The 15,554-nt window shown below is 38.9% G+C and overlaps 1 protein-coding gene across 3 annotated transcripts in view; it reads right to left on the bottom strand.

The window, feature by feature from the left end:
* The window catches only part of sema5a (sema domain, seven thrombospondin repeats (type 1 and type 1-like), transmembrane domain (TM) and short cytoplasmic domain, (semaphorin) 5A), a 146,504-nt gene extending 134,637 nt beyond the window's left edge, over positions 1 to 11,867 (bottom strand). For 2 of the 3 annotated variants that reach the window (XR_015092160.1, XR_015092159.1), the window contains exon 1: positions 11,466 to 11,867. The gene's annotated coding sequence lies outside the window, so the exon portion shown is untranslated. The remainder of the gene's footprint in view (positions 1 to 11,465) is intronic. The other variant, XM_086066381.1, reaches the window with a different exon arrangement.
* Positions 11,868 to 15,554: the final 3,687 nt, after the last annotated feature.

Here is a 15,554-nt window from a genome sequence, read left to right on the forward strand (position 1 = left end):
TTTATCTAATGGGTGTGAACGAATGATAAATGTGTGCTTGTGGATGTCTTACAGGTGCAATATGTCCTTTTAAGCGTCACAATGTGCAGCACCAAACAGAAGAAATACGGTAAGTTTGTCCTTCAGGTATAGTCTGCATTTGGTGGCAGACGTCACGTTTTAACCGCATAGGAATTACATTTGAGCCTTGTTTTCAAAGTCCGGGCGCATTTCACATAGTTTTGTCCCAGATTTTCACAGGTCCTGTCCCAATTCTACCAATATGAGCTACAATATCAAATAGAAAATGCTTGGAAAATAACTCTGATTGTGTCAGTCGACACTATTAACCCAGAGTGAGGCAATGCCATTACACTAAGACTAGCATCGCTCCTGATCTATGCGACACGAGGCCTGAGGGTACACATGAGGATGATGTTGATGAGAATGAGACTGAAGATGGGTTACATGCAGTGTGCCTCATGTTTTTCCAAATGGCATTGCTGTGTTTTTGAATGGTTCATAGGAAGAAGGGAAAACAATTTTTGACGCTAAACCATAAAATTGCATACTTGACCCTGCACTCTGACCCATTTCTATCAAAGGAAGTGCAAGGAAAAGCATTTACAGCCCTCTTGAGATTAAGCCGTGTATGAACTTTTCAGTATTGAGTGATGAAAAGCGTGGGAGACAAATCATGGTCCTCTTTAGGTTTTCAGAACACTTTAAATGTGTTGTACATCTATGAAGTGCAAAACACAAGGAGGGGAGATAGTCATTGCTGTTTGTAACTGAAATGGCTTCTTTTTTTCTTGCCGTTTTGTAGTGATGGACAAATGAAGCTTCATGAAACACTTGTGATATTTGTGACTCCTCTAGATGGCACTCTTGATTTAAAGATGCAGTAGAAATTAATCAACTTCCACTGCACTAGCCATTATCTTTTAGGTCAAGGGCATCTAGAAAAGTAAATAAATATTGCATGTGCTTCATGAAGCTTCATGAAGCTTCATTTTCCCATCAATATTATTTTGACAAACTACAACAAAATGTTGGGGCCTATCAGTCATCTGTGAAAAGAAAAAGTGTTCAGTGTAGGAATGAGCAAATATAAAATTGTACAAGGTTTACAGGCTTTCAGAAGAGACTGCTTGAGATGACATGTAACATGTTTGTGTACTTCTGTGTGAACGGGGATTTGTTTTGAACTTGTCACCAGTAATGACGGAAACTTAAAAATAAATTGCAAGGACAAAAACTTTTAATTGTTTGGGACACCCATTGGTTGTTTTATGTGTTAGTTAACTGATGGAACTTGTGAAACAGTGGATTAAAATTGTGGATTTTATGTTGTCTGATTTTAATGGGACTATCAACCACCAGAAGGCACAATATATATTTTTTTATGTGGCACTGCAGAAAGGTAGTACATTGCATTTATCTACAGTAAAGTCATTTCATTATCTTTTTTTATTTATTTACAAGATTGAAGTCCTTCCTTGGTTGGTAGTATAGTGAGTTATTAACCGGATTATGTCAAAAGAGAAAACACTCTCTAACTATCTGTATCCCAATAAGGATACACTATTTAGTTTCAAATGTTGCCATTTTACTTATATGGTGGCACCAAAACACATATACCGGTAGATAGACAAACGAATAGTGTTGCCATTCCAGTTCATTAGACAGCTCCAACACAAAGAAGACAAACAACAAACAGTATCCGCTTGCCCTAGTGTTAGAACATTCCCTTGTTATAAACCTTTCTAAAGACAAGAAAAAAGGAAATCAACTCCAAAAGGGATAACTTTTCCATCCCAAAAGCCTTTGGGGGAAGTAGCACAAAATAGATAGCAATGCTACAAGGTCTCGCTTCATGATACCAGTGGTCTGATATTAATGACAAGACCATTGCAGCAAAGTGCAAAGGCAAGTAAGAAGGAAATAGATCTTCCACATAGGAGTTTCTCCCTCACTCTGTGTGTCAGCCAGAGTCAGAAACAACTTTGAAAGACTCCTGCAACTAAATACATTTAGCCTAAAAATTAATTTAACTTGATCGTTGCTTTACTTATTGGCAAAAGCCCTGCTAATGAAAATGAGCAAAGGAGTACTATTTGGTCTGAGTCCTGGTCGAGGGAAGGGTCAGATGTGGTCAAGCGAGGGTCAAAATAGCCTGAGAAATTGAAACTTGAGATTTTGTTTGCAGCCTACAGAGACTTAATATTATGCATTTGAAAACAGGATGAACAATTAATCATTTGTTTGTATGGGCAGTGTGTGGTTTTTCCCTACGCATGATGGATTGATATAATGTAATATAAGATCATATTGCTAAGAATTTACAGTATAAATATCAAAATACAAATCTACAATGCTTCAATAGTTCTCTGGTTCTTAATGTGTGTTTCAATGAATGTTGATTTACTTCCTCCGCTCATATGCCCTTTGTGTGTATCTGACTGCCTTTTATGTGAGTCTCTATGGAATCATTATGTAACGCTACAGGCTTCAATGCTCCATTCTTGTTTTGGGGCATCACAAAACAACATAAAAGTCAACCATCGCTAGAGCGTTAACTATTTTTCTTCGCGTCAGGGCAACTTATGAGGGAGCCATCTGACTCCAGAGAAGCTTTAAACCCTCCACATCCGTCCCAGCGGGGCAGCGGAGGCAGCGAGTCAGCACAACTCGGCGAGGGGATAGAAAGATTTCATGAGCAGTAGAATTAGAGGGCTGGGATAACCAAGCGTCAGTATCAATCGGGAATAGAATCCGCCATCTACTGTATTTTACAGGGTTTATCGGTTCAGGTAATAAATGGATGGATGGAGGATCGTTGCGGTTCAGTACCAGAATGGACTTTCAAAAATGTTCATAGGAATAACTGCATTGAACACTGAGTCACAGGCACACTACTGAAGCCTGCTTAAGTCAATATAGTGAACTGTCAATCATAAAAACATCAACGTTACAAAATACACGTTTATAACAATGAAGCTCTTACATAAAGTGAAATAAAAGTCCATTTAAAAAAATTATGTTTTTTGACATGTTATGATTGTGCATCTTTTGTGGAACATGTCAACGGTCAGTGTTGTTCTCGTGACATAATTCTATGTTGTTTTTAGGTCATCAACCAACATGCTTATGTTATGCTACCAACGTGAGGCTCACTTACTGTCCGCGGTTTTAGCCAGCTAAGCTAATGAGGCTAGTTTTATGATTTTGGTTTTAATGTTTGTATAGGTTTGTATAGGTGACCAGACATCCCGTTTAACCCGGAACAGTAACGTCTGAGTCTTGTGTCCCGAGTCCTAGCGGATTTCACCAGCCTTGTTGTTTTGTCCCACTAGTTACGCAGGTCTCGTCCCGGCGTCGCAATTTTTTATTTATTTTTTTGTCCAATTCTGCAAGCCAAATAATGTGTATGTCAATCATGCAGTTAGCATAGCGATTTATATGACGCTAACAGGCATGTTTTCATCATACCGGAACAATACTTCCTGCTTCCATGTCTAAGTATCATCAAAAATGTACAGTAGTCCTGCTAGCTTAATTCTGCGGTCGTCAAATTTAGCTTTTCTGGCGGCATATTTCTAATGTTACAATGCGGGACGGCGGGAGGGAAATTGCACAGCCAGCTTCCAATAGCCAAAAATTGCAAAAAAAGGTGAGCGCATTGAGTTGTTTAGCACTGTTGAACTGTCAACCAAGATAGCATTTAGAATCAGCTAAAGCAATAATACAGCCACTTGTCACCAGATTAACTAGTGATTAAATTTGTCATAATTAGTTCCTGGTGAGAATTTATTGTATATTTGATTTTCTGCAAAATTGTAGTGTCCAGAATTTTTATTTTGAAAATCTGGTCACCCTAGTATAGGCCTATTGCTTTTTCACTTTTCACGAGATTTGAACACCAAACCTCAGCACTGTCCAGCAGATGAGCTCATGACTAGCAGCTTTTACTAAGTGTTACATTTCTCGCACAATTGCATACTTTCGCGAGAATGGTCTGTTCTTATGAATGTGCGAGTGAAATGTTGCCCATATGCAATAACAGCTGGTTTGTTATTCGCAGCCAACTTGTGTCAGACCACACTCCACTTTTGTGGTTTCACAGCAAGAACTGTGGCACTATTGTGTCTAAAATCAGGTTGCCTCTGAGGTTGGCGGCTAAAAGTGGATTCAGAGTGTGGACACGGTTTTGGAGCACAATACACTAAGGGCCTAATTTACTAAATGTTTGTATGTTCACTTGTGAAAAGTGGACTCACGCAAACAGATGTGTAACCTGACAGAGTAACAGGGCACACCCAGAAGTGCATCTGCTGAATGCCGCACATTTCAATTAGTGTGTTCTTGGAGGAGTTTATGTAGATAGATTTTAATTTAACATGCACATTAATGAAACCTGAGACAGCTGATTTTATGTCTTCAAGTAGCTGGAGATAGATAGATAGAGAACTCTACATTTCTGTATGTCTGGGTCATTTCAGGGCATGATAATTGGATAAGCAGACACATCCAACTCCTACATATTTAGGGTAAGTTAAATCAAACAAAACTGGGCCAAAAACCAAAATTATGTGCGTGATCTATTTATTTTGTGTAATTGAGTTTTGTTTAATTGTCTCTTCCACTATCACTTCCAATTCCATCACTTCCACGGTGAATGGCATCAAAACGCAAGCACATTCTGTTAGATCATCCACATTTCAGTTTGGTCCTTAAATGGAAGTCAACCTTAAACATTTCTTGACAATAATATGCTATATGTGACCTCACTCGTCTAAACATGACATTCTGATTAATATTACATTTGTGGAATATGAGTTATGAAGCAAAATCCAGCCATTTTTTAAAATCAATCTCTTTCTTTCCATTTTGCCAGTTGTTCGACTGAAGATGACATCAATGTTGCTAATGGCTCAGGTAGCGACCAATCACAGCTCACCTGTTTTCTGAAGCTGCCCTGTGATTGGTTGTTACCTGAGACTTGAGCAAGATTGATGTAATCTTCTGTCGACAGCAAGTGGCAAAATGGCCGCCACCTGAAATGGATAAAAACAACTGGATTTTTCTGCTTAACTCATATTCCACTAACGCTATATTTATAATATATATTAACCAGACTGCCATAATTAGACTAGTGAGGCTGCATAGAACATATAATTGTCAAGAAGTTTTTTGGGGTTGACTTTGCCCTCAAAGTGTGCAAATACACAATTTAGCATCCACTATTTGAGATCTTAGCAAAAGATTGCAATCTCAGTAAATCACACATAACATGGCCACCAACAGTGCGCATAACCTTTGAGTGTGAACTCGCAATTTAGCACCTGCTAATTGGAGCTTGGTTAATCACATCACTTAGGATGCAGCGCCGAAACCCTATCACACTATTTTACACTTTGCCTCTGCAACAAGGACTCAAATAGGGAGTCTGACTTGCACAATGAAGCCCACGAGAGGGAAAAAAAACCCGGCAAGTGCTTTAAGAGCTTTTTTCGCATCCTTGACTCGAGTAGAAAAATATTCCTTTTATAGCAAAGACGTCAACAAAACACCTCGAAAAGGGAACTCAGACAATGACTTCCCAAATTGATCGCTTGCAATCATCACTAATTGAAGGCCACAAAGGATAAGCAGTTTTGTACTTTGGTGACGTTATTGTGTGATCCGAGCTGGACTTTCTTCTTCTTGTCTGTTTTCTTTTCGCTCTCTCCTCCTTCATTTATCACAGAGCGCTAGGTGCCATCCTGTCTATTTTGTTGTCCCTGCACTACATCAGATTGGCTCGACTGCTGCCCCTTGAGAGAAAATCCTTCTCAAATGTTGAACAATATTCCCCCCAGCCTGGTCGGGACAACCTGTCAACTTGACAACTCCAGATATTATCCTCTCTATTGAGATGATTCCTCATCCCTTTTCTGCATCTTTTGCATTCAAGAAGCAGGCGGTTCGAACCCTTTTGTCTGTTTATCTGCTCAGTCACTTCTATCACCGCTGTCCAATCTTCCTTTTCTCCAACTCTCCTTTAATCTCCTTCTGTATCTGCCTTCCATTTTTCCTGCATCACAACCAGTGAGCCGCTTTATCTTTCAGATGTTATCGCAAACTTCGGTATAGGGGTGGGATAAAACGAATGTAGCACGCTCTGCAATTTCCTTTCCCCATTCATCTGCTGTGCGATGTTTCCTCGTGCATCTTTGATTTCTCTTCTAAGGATATTGCTGCAATTACCCTTTTCAAAATGATTTCAAAGTCAAGTCAGATGTTTTCATTTGCAAAAGATTACAGGATTTTTTTTATTTACATGGGCTCACTGATCAAATTCAAGCAGCTTTCTGCTGTTTTGTGGCGCGACAAAGTTCTAAACACATCACATCAAAGCGGATGCCTTATCATGTAATGATATGCTCTATATAGATGAGACGCTATGTCTAAGGGACCCCTCTGAGTCAAGGGAGACAGAAAAATCTCAATCCCACGAAAGACACCCTTCTTCTAATGTGAAAGGGGGGGGGGAATACTAGAAACGCAAGAACGCAAAAGCAATCACTTGCTGCTAATTGAAATGACTATACATAGCACCACATGTTACAGTCTCTCAGGAGGCAGTCCCGTTTTTTACCTCAGTGAATCATGGAACGGGGGTAAATCTGTTGCGTGTCGAGGGAAATAAACTAGTCAAGTGCTGCTATCAAATGATGCAGTTGCTTAGGTTTTAAAGTCATTCCTTTCAGGATAATTAGGGCAACGAGAATGTAGGATAATTCGATTTTAAAATTCAAAACGCCATATTGTCACTGTCCTGTGAAAAACACTTATGTATATTTTTGTCATTTTTTACATTTTTACGTTTATGGGATGAAACTGAATGCAGACATCCCAAGAACAAGCAAACAATGGACATATGTGGTTTTCACAGGACAGCGACGATATATACAGTACTCAGCATAAATGAGTACACCTAAACAGGTTTGTAGGAACACCTTTTCTTTCCTTTCAGAAAGAAGATTTTTTTTTATGGGGTACTATACTACAAAATACTTCCACAAATGTGAGCCATTGATTGCAAACAAGATTTGTTAATTAGTATACACACACACAAAATAGTTTTCTTGACAAAATCATTAAAGAACATTTTGCACATACAAGTAGACCATGAGAAAAAGACAGGCCTAGCAGACCTGTTGCATAAAAGTCATGGAGGTCATAGAAAATACGAGATGTAGCCGTTTTTGTTGTGGGATGCATTCATTTTTTGCATTAGTTCATTTGATTAAACTGAAAAATTTGTAATCATCAACCTTATTTTCATGTTGTGAGTTAAGCGCATATTCTACACAAAACATTTTGTCCAAATTTTGAAAATTGTTCTTATGTTCATTGAGATATTTAATAAAATATGTAAAATATTTTAAGGGTGTGTACTCATATATGCTGAGCACTATATGGTAAAGTTTTTCTTTTTATCTTAAAACGTCTTACCCTTAGCCATAATCCCGTTTCGCATTGTAGCCAAAAACACAACCCTGGTGGATTAATGCGATTCGCAAATCCTTGTGGAAATCAAAAGCAAGATGCCATGACTACTGAAGAAGAAGAAACAACTTTTGTCAGGAGTACGGGAATAGTCAGGGCAACTTAGTTTAGGTTTGATTCACAGCACAGCGCGCTCCGTTCCAATTTTTGAACGCAACCGTTTACTTTCCTAGTACCGCCCGTACGGGGCTCTATTTTTTTCGGGCACCCTGAATAACGGATTTGAGCTCCAGTGTTCATGGTCTCGGTTTCTGTCACACAAATTTCCACAACAACAAAAAACAAAAAAAACTAATCTCCACATTTTGACTGGTCTGACTTCGAAGGAAGAAAAATAGCAGGACACCTGCAAAATAGTGAGGTAAGCAATAGATGAAGTTATGGTCACAGATGAAAACCCGTGATAGAGAGATAGAGAAAACCGAAAGGTGAAGAAGTGAGGGAGCACTGTAGGTCAAAGGTCATTATTTTAGCTGCTTGGAAATGGACCGATGGCCACCACGCACAATACTACATAGAAAAATATACTGTATTTGATGTAATACAATGCCGCTTGGCTTGATCCTCCTTTAAAAAAAAAAAAAGAAGACGCTTTGGGGATTATTTAATGATGACCCAAATAGAACCGTCTGCCTCTTTACAGGCATCTTGGTTAAAAGACAGATTCCTCTGCTATTTGAGGGGAGTTTGAGGTTGAGCTGTGAAGAGTGGAACACAACTTCCGCGCTGTAACAGTGCTGGCAGGTCAACGCTGCTTAAGTGGCGCTAATTCCCCCTGACATGTGGACATGTTTGCTACAAACCACAGACATTTATTCCTGGATAGACGCATTGGTGACAGCGGAGTTAATAGCGCAGCCAGCATCACATTGGATAGAAGGCACTTCTATGAACTCACAGCTTGTATGCACAAATACTGTAGCTTGTAAATTTAAATGAAGACCTGGACTGACCTGGACACTGGCCGCAAGTGAACTAGATGGTCGGTCAACTGATGGACGGGTCTCCGTGGCAACATTGTAGCATCCCATTAGGACCAGCAGCTATTTGCTTTCACCTTGACAACTTGAGCAAATATGTTGCTATTCTCTTCAAACACCATGAAGTGATAGTGGCATAAATATTTGGAATAAGTGTTTCAACTGGAATGAACTCATTAGTGGTAGCAGGAAAAGGGGGAGGGATGAGATAATAGCAAAGTGTTTACGGTGTATAAATAGACAATGGCAGTTTAGGGGAGCGAGCACAGAAGGGAGGAAGTAGCAAGCCAACTTTGGTCTGGATTTACTTACAGGCTACGACAAGAGATTATTTCACTTTGAAGTTGTAGAAATTTGGTCAAGCAGTTAAAGAATAAGACAACAATCTAATAATAAAACAAATTTTTAAAAATCAAGAAAAATTTGGGGTTTGGCATGCCAAAAGATCATTTTGAGTAATAAAATCAATTCATATCAATCACAAATACACAACTTTTGTAGACAGAGTATATAATGAATGAGTATAGCAGAGCGTTACGTACTCAACTCTTGAGTAGTCACTGATACCGATACCACTAGTACATTTGATGGATAAAATTTCCCAAAAGAACAATGACTGATGATTTTTAACCCCTTCAGACCCATAGATGGTTGCAGTGGACATGACATCTAAACCAATAAAATGCATAATTAGGATGATGTCAACACTTCTGGTTCATGATTGGATCTTAACTAACCAATCACAATCGCAAGTTGATTTGCATGATGTTTATATTAAAAATGTTGCATATAAGCTTGGTAAGATTACAACACGTTAAAGCCATATTATCCTGGCGTCCACTATAACAACTAAAAACATGAGATAAGCCCCCCCCACCAAAAAAAAAAAACATCCATGTTGTTCTTATGCGGAAAAAAAGTCTAAATTAAAAAAAGAAATTTTGCCCAGCAGAAAAAATGCGGATCTGAAGGAGCTCTAGGAAAGACTTAGATATCCCAATATAGCATTTTCCCTTAAAGTTGTATGAAATTAATAGCAATTTTCAATTTTTCACATGTATAATTCCTGATCGTAAAACGGCCACAAAAGGTGGCGCGTACCGATACCGCGAAATAAGGTCAAGTATTGTGTACTTGGTATCGGTACTCGCTCAAACTTAAAAAATAATTATTTTATCCTACAACACAATTCCAGCAGTAATTAGGTAACAGTATAGCTCTGCAAACATGTTCATGTTCCTTCTGCATGAATTGTTTTATTTCATTTAATGTTACAGGAGTTAATAATGTTTTTTGTGACAGTTTGCGCCTGGAACTCATTCATTCACTTTTCATTGTAAAGAAAAACTGGTTTAAAATAAGAGCTTTAATTAAACCAGCATTGTGAATGCATTGTTTTTCAAACTTAAAAGTCCCAGTATAAAATGCATGCTGGGTCATTAGACACTTTGGAACATTACACACATATAAACCAACTGCTGAATGTCTTTTGTAGTTTTATATAAAAAAAAAAAAAAAGAAAAGAAGAAAAGTCAGCTTTGACTTCAGTTAAAACCCATCCAATGTTAATGGACCATAACAAACAAAAAATGAAAACAAGCTTCCAGCACAGTAAAAAAGCTACAACCGTGTGCGTGTGTGCGTGCGTGTGTGTGTAGGTTAAAGTAGCCCAAAGCCCCATGGTGCATATGTCAGATAAATAAAGCCAGCAAAAGACCTTAAAAGAGCACTGACGGGGCCAGAGGGTAATGACTGTTTAGTTTACATGTGCATGATAATGCCTCTCCACTTTCACTCCCAGTGGGACTGGAACCCCCCCGAGGGAAGCCGTATCACAAAGGTCAGCGACAATAGGCTCCTCATTCATGTGGTTGCCATAGCGACCGCACAGCTCGCTCGGGCCACAAGGTTCATTGTCATCAAGGAATTCTCCCGGCGAAACTAATTGCTGTGTTTGTGTGTGCTGATTAGGCACAATGCAAAGGAATGTGAGGCTGTAATGATCATTACAACCACGATCATATTTGGACATATTTCATTCAGTGCTTTCACACTGTTACATTTTTCCGCTCTTTCCCTAAAGAACTTTAGCATCTAATAAAGACCAGGATAGTGGAAGGTAATTCCACCATCTGGATGTCGGTCTCGTGCATCCTCAGAGGTTGCAATATTAGCGCAGGCTGACTGTTGCTAGCACGGCAAGGACAATGGAAAAAACGGATGTCGTATTACAAAAATAGATCTGCAGAAGTTTCTTTGAATAGATCCCACTGAAACAGTCGTCATTCAATCAGGTGTTAAAATCACAACGTTGTTAAAAGTTAAGATGATTAAAAAAAAATTAAAAAGTTAACTGCTCCAATAGATAACATAATTTTATGCAATACAATCCTTGAAATGCCATCCAATCCACAGGTTACAGATTATGCTTTGTGTATTTAATTAGCCAACAACTTCATGCAGACAAGAGTAAAACAAAAGCAAATAAAGCAAATTATAATGAATAAAGCTGTTAAAACCACAATACACATGTTTATTTATCCATGACGTCATTCCATTAATATTTCAGTCTCTCGCTCATGTAAATTTATTTTACTGTAACCCTATTCTAATGGCATGAGTCGTGATATATTAAAATGAGGAGCAGAAGCCAAACACTATTTGTTGAATGGGTCAAACATGCTGGCGGTGCCGACACTCTGCCAGCGCCACCAAGCGGCCACAGATGGTGAATCATCTTTTAAAAACTTCTAAAAAACTGACTTGAGGCAAAAGAGTGCCCCTTTAATCATCAGGGTCATTTTTTAGACTCGCATGGAAAATACAAATTCAACCACATGCACTTTTAAAACAATAAAATTACATGGATTTTGCTGGGGCAGTTTCGCACGGTACCAAACAATCAAAAGGATGATAATAATAAAAAAAAAAATAGAAAATTGCTTTTCTTACCTGGTGAGGTGGTCAACTCGCATTTAGTTGCGATCCACGCCGCGTGTCTTGTCCGTGCAATAGAGCAGTGAAGCAGAACAAAGATGAATATGCATATATCCTCATGCAGTGTGCGCTGCGTCTGCACGGGACAGGAGCTCAAGAGTGTCTCTGAGCAGCAGAACCTCCTCCCGGACCTCTTGCTTCTATTTCTGACCCACGCAGGAGAGCGCGCCGCGCAGCATGCCTTGAAACCGGACACTGCGCCACAGACAATGTGCCTCCCCCCGGGGAGAGAAAGGAAAGGGGAGGAGTGAGGGTGTGTAAGACCCAAAAAGCGAGAGAGGAGAGCAAGACAACTTTAGTCCAGCTCGTGTGAGGAGGTTAGCAATGTTTCAGGCGCGCGCAATATCAGTCCTGCCTGTGCGCGCGGATCAGTGGGTGGAAGATGCGATGCTCCTCCTCAGCAGCTGCAGGAGTTGGAGACGTGGCAGCGGCGCACAGATGTCCTGCAGGTGGACCAGCTCGGACCACTGGAGCAACTAGTGGTCAGATGGGTGGACTTTGGAAATATGACTCATGATATCACATCATTTGTAATGCGGCTCACGCTGAAAATAATACAACAGTTTTTTTCACTTCTAACTTCAACCCCCCAAAAAATCTTCTTCTTTTTTTGCACAAGCAGTATTTTTTTCAACTTAGGTATATGTTGCACTTAAATATATATATGAATCTAATATTAGATATATATAACGTAATATTAATGCAAATGTTAACTAATAATCTAAATGTTAAATCTAAACTGAATTACTTAATATACATTTTAAATAGTATTCCAAATAAGTCTAAATGTTTGGGGTCACACAAAATATTTAACAAATGTGCAAATTTGAACACTAACATGTGAAAGTTCTGACATAAAAGCTTGAGGAGTGTCAAATATAAAAACTTATCTGGAACAGTCTCATTTATTTGAGTCATTTCATTCTCAGGTCTATGAATCTATTGCAACTGGACTGTTTTGGGTTGAACCGCTTTACAAATAGCGCCCTATAGATGCCCAAAATTTGAGTTTTGGGTCACTATCATCATCACTATCATAATATTATATTTAATATGACAAATAATATCCATCCACCTTCTATAGAGATTAAGCATTCACTCTAACAACAGTTGGATCAACAATAACCCAAATTTGGTCAAAAACGGACTTACTTTTGGGGTTATCCAATTAACCCAAAAAAGTACAACCCAAATATTGGGCTGCTTTGTGGAATATTAATTACATTTTTACCAACTTTTTGGGTTAAATAATTCAACGGGCTGGTTCATTTTTCACCTAATTCAATAGTTTTGTGGGTTATTCATTTGACCCAATTTTTGGGTCAATTGAATAACCCACAAAACACATTGGGTTGCTTTGTGGAATATTATGTAATTTGACCCAACGTTTTGGATTAAATAATTAAAAAAGTTTGGTCATTCATGTTTGACCATATTCAGTTGAGGTTTTTTTTTATTTAGATATTCAATTAACCCAAAGTTGGGTCAAATGAATAAACCACAAAACATTTATTATTAATTAAATTTGTTCAATAATTCGTAAAGTTGGGTCGTCCATTTTTCACACAGCACTTAGCAGGGTACAGCACACCATCATGAAACCCATTCATTGTGTATGTAGAGAGAGGCAGTGACCATGGAATGGAGCATTCCTGGCAAGACGATATCTGCAGCAATGTCAAGACGCATCAAATTAAAAATAAATTGTATTGAAGAGCGGCGACGCCGTGACGTTAGACAAGCTCCTCCAATTGGAGAGGAGCTGGCAGAGCAATTTATTGCTATATTGACTCACTTATTTACAGGTAACAAAATTAGGACAATGGTAGAAACCTATATAAATGTGGGAACTCACTGTCTATGTTTAACTCATTCAGTGCCATTGACGGCTATAGACGTCAAAAATCCATTTTAACTGGGCTGACAGTGAATGAGTTAAGAAGCATAGCCAGAGCTTTCTTTTGCAGCAATGGAAGATACAACTTGTTAAAGTTGGCTACTTCCCATTCATTTTTGCTGGCAATCATTGACCAATTTCATGATCCAATAGCCATTTCCAATTTAAAAAAAAAACACAGGTTAAACCCTAAAACTAGACTTAATATTTAATTTATAATGAAGTAGTATTAATAGTTTGACTAATACAGTATTGTTGATTTTGTGAACCAATTTGATTATTGAAATAAGGCATAAATACAGGAAAAAGCACCATGGTTTATATACATATATATATATACAGAATCTATACCATAAAGTACTTGTCTCACACCTCACCAAAGCTTTCTGAAAATCACAAAGATTTTCATTACTCCACCTACTGAAAAGTACAATGAAATGCTAGCAACCTCCATACTGGAGTTATTAGTTCACTGAAAGATAGCCTTGAACTCTTCTATGCCTTTGCGAACCGATTTATTTATTTTTACACAGCCGTTTTATAATAATAATAAAAATTGGAGTCACTTAAAGAAAAAAAAAAGAAAAAAAAAAGAGTGACAGCAGTGTGTTTTTGCCCTTTTATGTGCCTCAATCATCACATCCTCAGTTCAATTACCTGTTTATCCCGCAGTGAATGGACCACCATCAGGCTCCGCACTCCACAAGAGTCGTACACACAGCTTAGGGCTGCAACACAAAGTGTGTGTGTGTGTGTGTGTGTGTGTCTTGCTGTGCACAACAACATCAGCAGCAGCCTGTTAATATGCTTCTTTGTTGAATAAGGCAACGCGCTTCACTGCGAGCTGTATACCTTGTACGCGCATATAAATTCAAATCAGGTCATTTTCAGTGCCAACTGCCCGCAGTTCTCCTGCACAGGTGAGACAACACTCGCCCCCCTGCCGTGGGAGACAAAATGCCAAATAGTAGGGATGCTCGATAACACTTTTTTTAGACCGATACGATACTCAAATCTTCAGTACTCACCAATACCAAGTGCCGATATAGTTAGTACTTATTTATTATGATACATACAATTTCCCCCCAAAAAACAATGACAGATAATTTTTAGAAAATGACATAGCACATTTCCTTAAAATTGAATGAAATTAATGGCAATTATATTTTTTCAATTTGCTCCCCCCAAAAATCGAATCAGATTGAAAAAACCCTTAAATAAAATGAAACAAATAATCCAGTGGCCTTGAAAAAAAAAGTCTCAATCAAAATATGTGGCTGTACAACTTCTTTTTACGGAATAGAGTGAAGTGCAAATAACTAAATTCAATAAAATAGGGCTTCAAGTAATATCTACCATTTTAAGAATTCCTCAAGCTGTTTAGTGTGTGATGTGTAATTATATCTTGTTTTGAAATCCATGCTTTTATTTTTGGAAGGCTGCTCTGTATAGGAATTAGGATACATAAAACCCAAAGGGAAACGAAAAAGCCACATTACAAATATAATATAGTGTGTATAAGAGCTATAATTAGCGTCTGCACCGCAGCTTCAACGAAGGCAATTAAGAGTGGAACAAGCGTAAATGAGGCAATTAAACACTGCAAGGTTACGTGAGCTACAAACATATGAACCACAGATATAGTGTCATGAGGGAACGTGAGTGGTTGAGAGATGGCGGACCCAAATGCAGGGAAACCGGAATAAGGTACAATGCGTGGAACTTTAATTAACCATCGAAAAAACGGTGAACAGACAACCTTGACTTGACGGGACGTGACTGGACCGGTCGCCATGACTGGACAGGAGGTGACTAGACTGGTCGCCATGACTGAACAGGAGGTGGCGAGACTAGTCGCCTTGACTGGACAGGTCGCCATGACTGGACAGAAGGTGACTAGACTGGTCGCCATGACTGGACAGGAGGTGACTAGACTGGTCGCCATGACTGAACAGGAGGTGGCGAGACTAGTCGCCTTGACTGGACAGGTCGCCTTGACTGGACAGGAGGTGGAGAGACTGGTCGCCATGACTGGACAGGGCGTGACTAGACTGGTCGCCATGACTGGACCTGATTTGACTTAACTTGCTGTGGAGTGGCTATGACTTGGCTGGGCCTATGGTTTGGCTGTGACGAGGACGACTGGG

The sequence above is a fragment of the Leptonotus elevatus genome, chromosome 21, assembly GCF_054856555.1.
Source record: "Leptonotus elevatus isolate MCC_2025b chromosome 21, RoL_Lele_1.0, whole genome shotgun sequence".
Lineage (NCBI taxonomy): Eukaryota > Metazoa > Chordata > Actinopteri > Syngnathiformes > Syngnathidae > Leptonotus > Leptonotus elevatus.